Genomic DNA, 12,079 nt, shown 5'->3' with positions numbered 1-12,079 from the left:
TTTTGCGAGGTCGGCAGCAGAGCCTGTGGCTGCAGCCATCCAGTAGCCAAGATGATCCACTAGACCGCTCCTGCATCGCACCTGAGCTGCAACGCTTCCTGTGGTAGCTTAGGGTAAGGCAAGGTGGTGGTAGAGTAATGAGTTGGGCTTGTTTTACAACCCAAGAACCCATACATCTTTAGATCAATAAAGCATGCCTATTGTAAACACAAAAAAATGAAGCTACCTGACAGCTGAAGCTTTGTTTGAACCGATAGCAGAACATTGATGTGAAGCGCAGCAGCAAACCTCAGCCGCAACAAAATCCTGTGACCTCCAGAGCACATGAATAAAAACAACACATGAAAGAAAAACAGTCAAAAAATAGTTTTTCACTGATGATTTGACGATAGAAAAGGTTACAGTTACAACAGGCTATTGATGACTGAGCTGGACCACACACTGCCTCTGCATTTTTTCTTCTGAATCATTCAGTCTAAGTTTATTGAATCACTGTGGTTTATTAAGAGATACCAGACAGAGGAGACAATATAGTCATGGATTAATGTTACCAAACTGCACAAAAGGCGGTTTGTAAAAACAACCACAAAAATAAAACATAGACTCTACTAAAACAAACAGCCACCTTATTACTTTTATCATCTGTAAAATGTTATCTCAACAACTCACATGTCAAGTTTGGATCATTTTGTAATTCTGTAAAGATTAAACCCAAATTTACCTGAATGTTTCTTTTTGATTTAACAGCGCGATGTAATGAAACTTCTCTGCTCTGTGCTCCTAAAGTAGCTCACATTTTGTAAAGCTGCCTGGTTTTTTAGAGATCTCTTTGGTAGCATGCACCAGGTGTGCTCCAGGTGTTCCAGCATCAGCAGGAAGGGTGTGGTCTATGCCTTCAGCTATGTCCTTTGTTTTTGGTTCTCCAACCATTAAGAAAAACAGGCTTAAAATGAACCTCAGTAATTGTGTGGCAGTCAGACATGGGGTTGTTAACTCATAGGAGCCTAATCACTAACCAGCTGTGGTTTACAGTTAATAGTCATGGTTTCAAAGCAAAAATAACATGAATTTTTAATTTGACAAAAACACATTTACTATCAAAATGGTTCTGTTATTAAAACATTAAAAAGTAACCCTAATAGTTTAAAAGATCATTGACGATAAATGTTGATAGAAAGACATTTTTAATGATCTAAAATAACACAGACCTTGGTCAGGGTTGATGGATGGAGCAACTTTAAAGTGCGTGTCAGACTAAAAGCAGAGTGCACAGCTGCTGCATAAGCATCAACTCTTTTACCTAAGAAAAGTGCAGCACCTTAACAAACAAAATAGATTTTATTCAAACTTATCTTAAATTAAATTTACACCAGATAATGCAGGGCATGATTAAAAAAAGTCATATTTTTCGAAAACAAGACGTAGCAGAATTACATGAAAAAGAAGTATTTTTCCTACTCGATGTGCTCTTTCTCTTTTGATCCTTTACAACACTGTGCTTATAGAAAATAAAAATCAGCAAAGGGAGGAGCTTTAAGTAGAGCAGCTTTGCTGTACAGTTTATGTCTACTTCATGAATATTTGAAGATGAAGATGGAATGATGGCCAGCTCATCGACAAGGAAAACAATACATTTGTTTGCTCCTTTTCTATCTTTGTGATACTGACAAAAATGTTTGAGGAAAACATGATGGCAACTTTTTCAGGCAATCAAGTGTGAAAAACAGAAACGTATGATCAAGACAATACACAGTGCTAAAGAGAAGACAATCCCAAAATAAACAGGTGAGGATTGAACAGAATGTGACCAAGGTTGGGCATGGGAATGAGCCAGCAGATGTGGGAGAACAGAGTATAGAAAACGCACCTTCACTTCGCTGAAATAATAAAAAACAAGGGAGGAGCTAAGCAGTGCAGAAAACTGCTAACCGGCATGATGAAGGTGAGGCTAAAATTGATCAGAAAAAACAGGTAAAACAGGAATCATGGAAACAAAAGAACAATCAAAACAAAAGGACACTAAAGGAGCCAAGATGCTGGACGAGTTTATTGACAGCGAGCAAACACCGCCTGACCTTGTGACTGAGCTGAGATGTAGTTTATCCCAACAGTTTTCTTATCCTGTGTGTTTCCAGATACTGAAGTTTCTCATGTGCTCACACATGCACACACTGTCAGCTCAACTCCTTTCAGTCTTCCAGGAATGAACAACAACCTCCCAGACTCCAGGTGAACCTGAGGTCAGCTGAAGAGTCTTACTGTCTCAGAAACACAGGTCCTTCATATCTATGATCAATTATTTACAGTAACTCAGCCTTAAAAACAAAGACACAGACGAAACTGAAAGTTAAAGGAGACTGTTGTAATCCTGCAAACAGCGGAGAACAAGAACAGACAGGCGGTGAATGTTTGTGTGTCATGATGTGACCTGTGGGAGGTACACACCCTGGAAAAGTAGATCTGAGAAAATCTACCATTCCGCTCAAACTCCTCCCTGCTGGGAAGTTCACACACTCCCTTCCAACAGTAGTCATCTTTAAAAAAAATGACAGACACAAGAAACTAGATCAAATCAAACCACTGCAGTCCTGTTATACATAAAAAAAACGACTTGATGGGAAACTTTAATCTTCTCATGACCCTGGAGCTTCTTCAGTTCCACTTCCTTATTATAATTAAGATGTGGTTTCTTGTAATGCAGCTTGTAGTTTTTTAAGCCAGCAAAACAGTTTCCCATTTCTGCTAGCAGTGACACAGGAGGTACAGCTGATGAGCCACATGCTTCCTGCTCCATTCTGATGCTTCCACTTGCAGATGAATAGATCCATGAGCATCTTTTTTTCCTCCTCTGAGCTGGAATCTGCCTCAAAACTGTACGGATGGGCATTTTTCTTTCACCAGGGTGAAAGACCCACTTTCACCCACTGTGAGGGTTTGTAAGCTAACAGAAGACGGTGTGAACAAAAGGATGATGGGAAGTCAGGCAGGCTTACTCCACCCACAACTCTGAATTGATGATATATTCCGTCCGCTCTACAGAAACTATGTCCAAGAAAACGATTCAAGTTTTTGAGTTTGAGATAAAAACAGTATTGTTATAGTTAAAAGGTCACTGTCAATGCTTTGAAAATTGATCATAAGATGATTGGAGTGGGTCTTTAAGACAGTTCAGCCAATAGAGAACCTCAATAAATTTGAATCTTTAAATGTTTTAGGGTTTTTACTGTATTAGGTTTTGATTTTTTTTAATGTATTTTTTAACCAATAGATTTACATTGTTTTTAGGTTTTTGTTCTTTTATTTGTTTTCATGTTTGTGCGGTGATTGCAAGCAGCTGACCCCTTTGAAAAATACTTTAGGATTAATAAAGCTTCTATTCTATTCTATTCTATTCTATTCTATTCTATTCTATTCTATTCTATTCTATTCTATTCTATTCTATTCTATTCTATTCAACAGAAATAAGCTTTTGACTGACCTGATGAAATCTGTTGTACCAAATGCAAAAATTAGTCAAATGGACCCAATATTAACTGGTCATGTCACAGGGTTTGATCATTTCTACAGTAAAAATAAAAATGAATATGTTTCCAAAAATATAAAAATTTACAAAAAAATAAATAAAAAAATCTGCTTGTGGCACAGGCCACCAATGAACTTCCCTGGCTTCAAACACTGTTGCTTCAATTCAGAAGTCACGTCACCACCCTTGACAACATTAATTAATTTCAATTTTAAGATTTGACACGTGGTCAGAAATGTTAAAATTGAATTTGTCTGTTAGATCTTCTGTGAAACGAAAATATGACAAAAGAGAGGTTCCTTTCATTGAGAGCATCAAAGGAAGTGACCTTTGTTTCCTTAGAAGTTTAACGATTAATGTTCATATGTGGGGTTGTTTTCTAAGATTGTGTCTGCTGGGATTTAAACCTGAGTTTTGATTCTGTTTGAGCTTTAGTGACTCACTGAGCAAAATAATTGGACTTCTGTGGTACAAAATGAAAATACATGAGAATCTATGATCAGCACCGAATGTTTTCTGTGTCTTACCCCCCTGTGAGACTGTTATAGCTGAGATGGTTATAACATCTAGTCAATGATTAACTCCCTGGTTAAACATTAGAGGCTGAAGTATCTCCTAAAATATCAGAGTCAGATGAAAAGGTTTCACGCTAGAAAGAACATAAACTATGAGACAGTCCTGATTCACCTTAAATCCCAAACAGATGAGTAATTTTTTTCTTCCTTTAGCTATCTTTTCTGAAATCCTCCTACTGATCTGTTTTTTTAATGATTGCACAAGGGTTGCACTCTGCACAGCCTCACATTTGCAGAAGTGGTGGCTTCTTTTTTCTCTTCTTTCACATCAAGAGCGTAAAGGCGATGAGTCTAAGATAGTTTCTGATCCTGTTTTTCAGCCGGTCTGATGAAAATCCTTCTGGCTAACCTGAAATATGGTCACCGGAGAGACGCTACCACTTACAGTATCGGCCATTTTAGATTAAAACCCTGAGAGATCACTTGAGTCAAAACTGTGTTCAGTAATTATACCACATCTAGACTAGAAAGCTCAGGATATATTTGATTTAAGAAAATCATCTAATTTATTAAAATACATATTTACCGCTTTATAGTCCTTTTAAATGCCTGATTATTAAAAATGGCTACGCAAACTTGTTTTTTCAAGCATAGAAAAATAAAAAAAATAGAATTGATAGTGTTATTTTCTCTGAAAGAGTGTTGCATTTCCACTTTTTAATAAAATATGCTCATCTGGAAATCACAATTACAATTTGTTTTAGGAAAACAATGTGTAAATATATATATAAAAAACATAAATTATTTATGTCCCTGGTTGTTGTTTCTTCATTCAAAGCAAAACCACCTTTACCCCGTTAACCTGCCATTTAGCTTCTATGAGAGACATTTTTGTGATCATAACTGAGCAGGTAAAACCAGTTTTTACTAGAAAAACTTTACCATTGCATTATATATCCTGAACATCTGCCAAATTTTAAATGTGGTTATTGAAAGAAACACCTGGTAACATTTGGGGAGCTAAATACTTTTTCTCAGATGTGGTAAATCATTCATAAACTGTTTAGAACATTCAGGTAGAGACAGCTGTGGCTTCTACTGACACAAGCAAACAATAGGTGACAAATTGAATCTAATTCAAGCAAGAAATCCTTCTGACTTTGTTAGTGTTTTGACATATTGTTGCATTTCTGCAGCTCACTTCGATATTACATCAAAGTAATTGAAAAACTTGGATTTGCTTTTCAACAACCTTTTTTAACAAACAAAAAAAACTTTTCCTTTTGTGTTTTTATTTAAATTTTTATTTACATTCCTCAGAATTATTTACATTTATGGAGCAAGGTATCACTATGTTCTACTTGTCCCCTCCAATGAAAATGTGTTTTTTTTTTTTGTTTTTTACATGTCTTTGTGACTTTTTCTTATCAAAGAGAACAAATGTAATAAGAAATACTTTTTATTTGCGATGTTTTTATTTCTCCTTTTAATTCTGTCAATGAAATTGTCACAGACAGACTCTGTTTAAATAACGAACCTTCTTTCCATCAACAGCTCTGCTGCACATGCACTAAACCCTCATCTGTTCCAGCTAGCGTGTCTAGTTCAGGTGCTGGAGAAGGGAAGATGGTATCTTCACATTGACTGCAGTCAAATGAGCATTTCCATGGTCAAATCAGCCGTCACTGGATTTTTTGTGTGAGTTTCATACAATACTCCAGACTGAGAACGCTGGAAAATCTCCACCAGACTCCACGAAGCTTCTTGATGTGACCATCGTATTGTCTGGAATTTTGTTTTTTAAATTTGGACATGTTTTTTTAGCTCATTTTGTTGTAAAAGTGCTCTGCAAATAAAGCTTGATTTGATTAACTCTAAAATTATAGTCAGTAGAATCAAAAATTATAATATGGTATCAATTTAACTATCTGGACATTTATTTCAACAAATAATACTTGGGTATAGCAGTACTTTCTCTTTTTCGTACGAGATTAAAAAAATATTCTTACTTTAGAAATTTGTTTTAGTTTTGTGGTGTGTACAGTGTAACCACACATTTATGGGGGAAAAAAATCAGATTTTCCCCATTATTTATTTTGTTTTACCTGTTCTGCCTAGTAACTAAGCCAACAGATAAGAACTGGAAGCCTCTTGTGTTACACAGATTATACTGTTACAAAGGGGGTTATGGATCTTCTGACACATGAGGTGAATATTTTGCATTTGAGGCTAAACTTTATTTATGTTGATTGATTGTTTCTTTCCTTTTTTGTTGGACAGGACAGCTAAAGAAGAAGAGAGAAAAAGAGAGAGGGGGATCCAAGATAGGGGATAAGGGGACAAAAGAACGTGGGGAAAAACGGGGATTACAGAAGTTGAAGGATGATTAAAGAAATGGGAGTGGTGGAATAACCAGATTTCTGTGGGAATCAAATCTGATTGTCTTCATCTGATGGGAACCACTGTTTGAGCTGACCTCTGTTCAATGATTTTAGATGAGTCCTCAAAACGGGTGAAAGAAACAACAATAGTGGAGCACATCCAGTGTTTTCTTTAAGTTTGTCATCTGTGGGAGATAATTCCAAAAATCCCCACAGTGAATTTAAGCCAGTAGCTGGACACTTGTGCTCATTCTAATCAATTTTCCATAACACAATAACCCTTTTGCCATGATTTTTTTTTTCATATAAATAAGCTGTTACTTGAAAGGCATCAGGACTGAAGGATGGTGTGTTTCTGATCAGGGATTGGTCAGTTTGAAGTGCTCATTTCCTGCTCTGTAATTTTTCAGCACATTCATTTACAGGAAGAGCTCCGGGGGGAAGACAGAGCCGAGGATTGTAGAGCTCATCCATACGTCTACAGCTGACAGCAGCATTAAAGCACTTTCAATGTCCTTCAACGTGGTGCTTCCTTTTAAAAGCCCATCATCAAGCTACTCCCGGGCTTTTAGTTCCCATCAGATCTTTGTTCTTAGCGCTCTGTTCAGAGTTTGCAGCAGCGTGGTCACGTGAGCGCAGTGCCTCGACATGAAAGGCTACACCTTTCCAGAGAAGAGCTGCAAGGACGAGGGATTAGAAATAGACAAAGATCGGCCTTTGTTGCTAGGAAAGTATGTGCCAACAGGCCCAGTCATGCGTTCGCTCAGACTTGTTCAGTTTTCACTTTTAGGACGGTGTTGATGCACTGATGAGCTCCTCCTCTTGTTGAGTAAGAAGTACATAATGCTATTGATGTTTTTCTCAGTTATCCATCATTATTCTTTACCCACGGATGGTGGTGAGTTACTGTAAACTCAAACCTGAGTTCTGAGAATTAAAAAAAGGAAATAAAGCAAAAAAAGGGGAAGATAAAGTCATCTAATAGGAAAACTTTTAAGTTTACATACAGAAAAGAAGAGGGTTTTTACTTTTTATTTGAAAGAGAAACAATACAATAACAACCGGATCAATGATAAACTAAATATTTTTAATCATGAGTAAATAACTGAATGAATGACTGACAAAGTAACTTTGATTATGTGACTACAACAACATTAGAAAAAATGCAAACAGTACAATTACAAAGAGCATTATAAGATAATTATGAACGGCAAATACAGGAAAATAAATGATAAAATACATCTGTTCATAAATACTGTTGCACAAACTGAAACAGTATGACAGTAAACATTGAATTCTGAAAGCCAATTAAAAAAATAAGCTTATGGACTTAGAGCTAATCAGGTCATTTAATGCCCCAGAACAACTAATTACCTGCTGGGATTGGACGATTTTAGCAGAGAGCAGTGTGGAGCTGACAAGTTTTGACCTGCACCAGAATCTCTTTCTTCTGCAAGTTATTATTATTTTATTAGTATTATTTATTTTTTTGGCAGATGTGAAACCTCAACTGAACTCTGGTGTGGAGGAATAAAGGAATCCTGGTGCCACCCAGCAAATGTTTTGGTTTGCTTAACAGTGAATCAAAGGGCAACAGTGAACTTAAAGAATAAAAGCACAAGTTTATTGTATTATGAGATGTGAGAAGAAAGCAAATCATTATTTTGGATTTTGAATTGATTTCAAGCAATCGAAACAAGTCGACAAACAAAAGAGACATACATCAATTCATCGACATATCAACCTTCAGATGATTATTCTTTATTTAAATATCTAAATGTGGTGGAATAAATAAATACAAACGTATTACTATATGATATTCCGACTTTTTTTCCATGTCTTGACCAGGTAATACTGGTAGAAGATTATTTTGCTTTGTACTTTGGTTTGATTTATTATTTTGTTCACTTGTGATTATGCAGTGTGTGAAAGTAAGCCAGACAATTTGAAGGAGTAAAATTTGTCAATATTAAAAATGGAGTCAACTTGACTGTCCAAGAGAGAAAACAACTTCAAATCAAATTTGAAAAAACTTAAATATACCAAGTAAACTACTTAGCTTAAGTTTCCTAATGTGTTATTAAGCTGATAATACTGTTGAAAGAAATTTAAAAAAGACTACAGGGGCTAAAAAGATTCATTAAACTTCCGGGCTTGTCATGTTTTGTTCAACTGTAAAAAAAAAAAGAAAAAATGTTATCTTCTCCAAAATGCTTCTTCCACTTCACCTTGTTGCATTCTGGGGGTATCATTTGGGGAGACCAAAACAGTAAGTGCCCATTACAAAGAAACTTGGTGAGTACATAAAAGTAAAAATCAACAAAACTGTCCAAAATTAATAATAAATTGTAATATTTTTGGGGTTTGACTGTTCAACACTAACTTTATATATATGAAATGAGATTAGATTAAGAGGTATGTGACTCACTTAGAATTTAGTTACATTAGATTTGTCCCCTTTTATTGTTTTAATCTGCTCTTTTGTTAAGGTTATTTATTCATGTTGTTCCTAAATAAGTTGATTTACAGGGTTTTTTTCGACCTCAGTTTTGGTAACTTGTTTTTTTAAATAAAGAAGAGTAGAGCTGAGAATTAGCTCTTTGTTTGAGGTAATTCTAAAAACCACGCTGCCCTGCATGTAAATGAACTTCTCCTTCACAGAGCTTCTGGAAATACTTCAGTCTTTGTCATGCTCATGCGCACCTCTTACGGCAGAACTACAGAGCAGATTTACATGACAGCTTTTCTGGAAGAGACCAACCTCAAGAATTCAAATTCAAAGTGGAGTCTTCACCTCTGATCACAAAAACAGATTTTATGTTCCACTTGACATTTAAGAAACGCACATACACTCATTTCTTAAGTGCTTGTCAACACATTTGAATGGATGTTCCCAAAACTCTCTGATTTCTCAAGCAAAACAAGTACAACCTTTTATGTACAAGTACAACCTATTATGGCTTGTTTTAGGATTTAAATTACAATGTGAATTTACCGTTGATAGTCTCTGATCTGAAACGGTTCCTGCTAAACAGGCTAACAGTATTTATCCCACTAAATCAAACACTTTCATTTCAAAGGATTTGCAGCACATGTTGTGGCGCCCATCCCCCCATCTACACATGCCTCATTCATCCATTTGCAGGTGTTTTAGTTAATCATTCACCTGGAAGTTTTATGGTTTCAGACAACAGTTTGGCTTCTGAATGCGGTAAGGACAAAACCAGGAGTGGAACCTTTTTGGATTTAGTAAAAGTTGTGGTAGGCTCGTAAAATTGATTTATCGTTGATAATCTCAGAGCTAAAATGGTTCCTAACGATATTTAACTCACTGAATCAAACGCTTTGACTTCAATGGATTTCTGAGGCAAGAAATGACCCCTCCGCCATCTACAGGTGTCTCATTTAAAATAGTTTAATGACACAAGTGACTACTTTCAATGGAAAGTTTATGTAAATGCACACATTTGCGTGTTTCGGGCTTCTGCGTCCACACGTCGCTATGGGCATCCCCTTTTATTCAAGGAAGTACCAACAGTTTGAATATTGATCAGGAAGGAGAAATTCATAATTGTGGTTTGTAGCCAGTCAGAATTATATGACGCTGGCCAGTCATATATCTGAATAGAATGTGAAAGTAAAAGCCTGTTCAAACTGTAAGTACAAGCGCTAGTATCAGGTTGCGTTGGTCCAGTGTGAATACCACATGCTTCTTGAATGTGTGTCATCAAGTGTGGTAGTAGCGATGTATACATTATACTTTCTGAAGTATAATTTCTAAGCATTTATCCAGCATACAGAGGTGTTCCCAGGTCAGGCCCTCTATCCTGTCTGGGCTTTATCGTGTTGTCAGTAAAGAACAATGCACCGTGGTCATAGTGAACAGATACGCAAAGTGCTTGAAAAAAACAGACCCTCAATTTCCAGCTTACTTACAATATGCCAGTACAATACTGCAAAAGCCGACAGGATTTTTCAATTAATTTTATCTTCAGAATCTTTTAAACAAACACTGATGACCAGAGGACTTGAACAGTTGTTTGACTCTGCACACAAAAACTTTTTTAGAGCTTAGCTTTTATTGTTTGTACTAGAGCAGGAGTGTCCTCGAGGGCCGGCGTCCTACATGTTTTCCAACCAACCTGCCAAGCTTCATATTGGATAAACACACCTGATCCAGGTAACCAGCAGCAGATAAGGGAGGGATTCTGGAAAACCAGCAGGTGGTCGGCCCTCGAGGACTGACTTTGGACACCCCCGTGCTTGGGTTTTCGACTTTCATCATTTGATTTTGTGGAGAACATGATGTCAGTCTTGTGTTTTTCTTTTGAAGTTTCTGTAGCTTTATATTTGGTTGAACCCCTGGCCCCTGGTAAATGTAAACAGCTCCTGTATCCATTAGGTGTGTATTAACATTCCTGTCTGGCTGTCATTATCTATATAAAATCACGTGCTTTCTATTAAACCTATTGTGGAAACATAATGATTGTGATGAAATACAGTTTCTCCGTCACTGTCACACTTCACAAGTCATGTGACACACAAGAGAATCTCATATGATCTTTCAACTAAACTTCCACTAAAAAACTTCCTGATTTTTAACCCTGTCCTTCACCTACAGTGGTGAGTGATTCATACTGCGGGGAGAGAGTCCGTCACACCGTCTCAGTGGAGACCATGACACAACAGATTATGTCCTCTGTGTTATCAGAGAATACTTACTTATCGTGTTATAAACACAATGTTGTAAAAGAAACAAATGTCTCCATTTAACATAGTAATCACTTTTATATACAAACTGTTACTTGTAACTCTTGTTGACTGAAAACAAGAAAGAATGAGTCATTCTGTGATTGGCATCCACAAACAAATGTAAAGATTACACCATTTAGTCAACTTGGAGAACTCTAATCAGATGGGCGATATTTTATGACTTCCTGGTTCTTTTCACAAACTTTCGATTTTTGATCTCACCTTTTCTGTTTATTCTGGTGTAGATCTGCTGCTGGGATTCGGATTGTCGAGAAAGCAATTAACTTCCATTAGATTCCAGAAATATCTGGTTTTGGCTCATCGGTATCAGCCAAACAAGCCTAAACTGGCACTGGATCACTCTCGAGCCTGGACGTTTTCATGTAAGGACGAAACTTCTTCACCTTTTGTGTTCTCACATTGGGAAATGTCATTTGAGTCACCCTAACCTTAACCCTCTGTCCATTGTTACACTTAACACAGAAAGTGGTGATTTACAATCTTTAATTAATTTCTATTTTACTAATAAACAAAAACAAGGGTTTTCATTTTCAACTCGGGGACAACAAGCCTCTCATTATAGCTTTAACATGTAAATCCATCCATCTTCTTGCGCTTATTTGGGACCAGGCTGAGGGGCAACAGTTTAACCCCAAGCATTACAGCACAGGTGCGACACAGGAGCGGTCTAGCTACAGCAGATGACTCCCATTGGCTACAGGATGACTGCAGCCACAGGCCTTGTAAAGCTTTGAATTCACGTAGGTTCACACAATAACCCGCCATTTATTACAATTGAGGTCGTTAATAGTCCCAATTTCACAAAAAGTGCTGCGACTCAGCATCTGGCAAAAATTTTAACCCGAACAAACAGATTCAGAGAGCCAGAGAGGCCAGAGGTCTTTAAA

The sequence above is a fragment of the Oryzias melastigma genome, linkage group LG24 (assembly GCF_002922805.2).
Source record: "Oryzias melastigma strain HK-1 linkage group LG24, ASM292280v2, whole genome shotgun sequence".
Taxonomy (NCBI): domain Eukaryota; kingdom Metazoa; phylum Chordata; class Actinopteri; order Beloniformes; family Adrianichthyidae; genus Oryzias; species Oryzias melastigma.
This window is presented reverse-complemented; position numbering follows the sequence as displayed.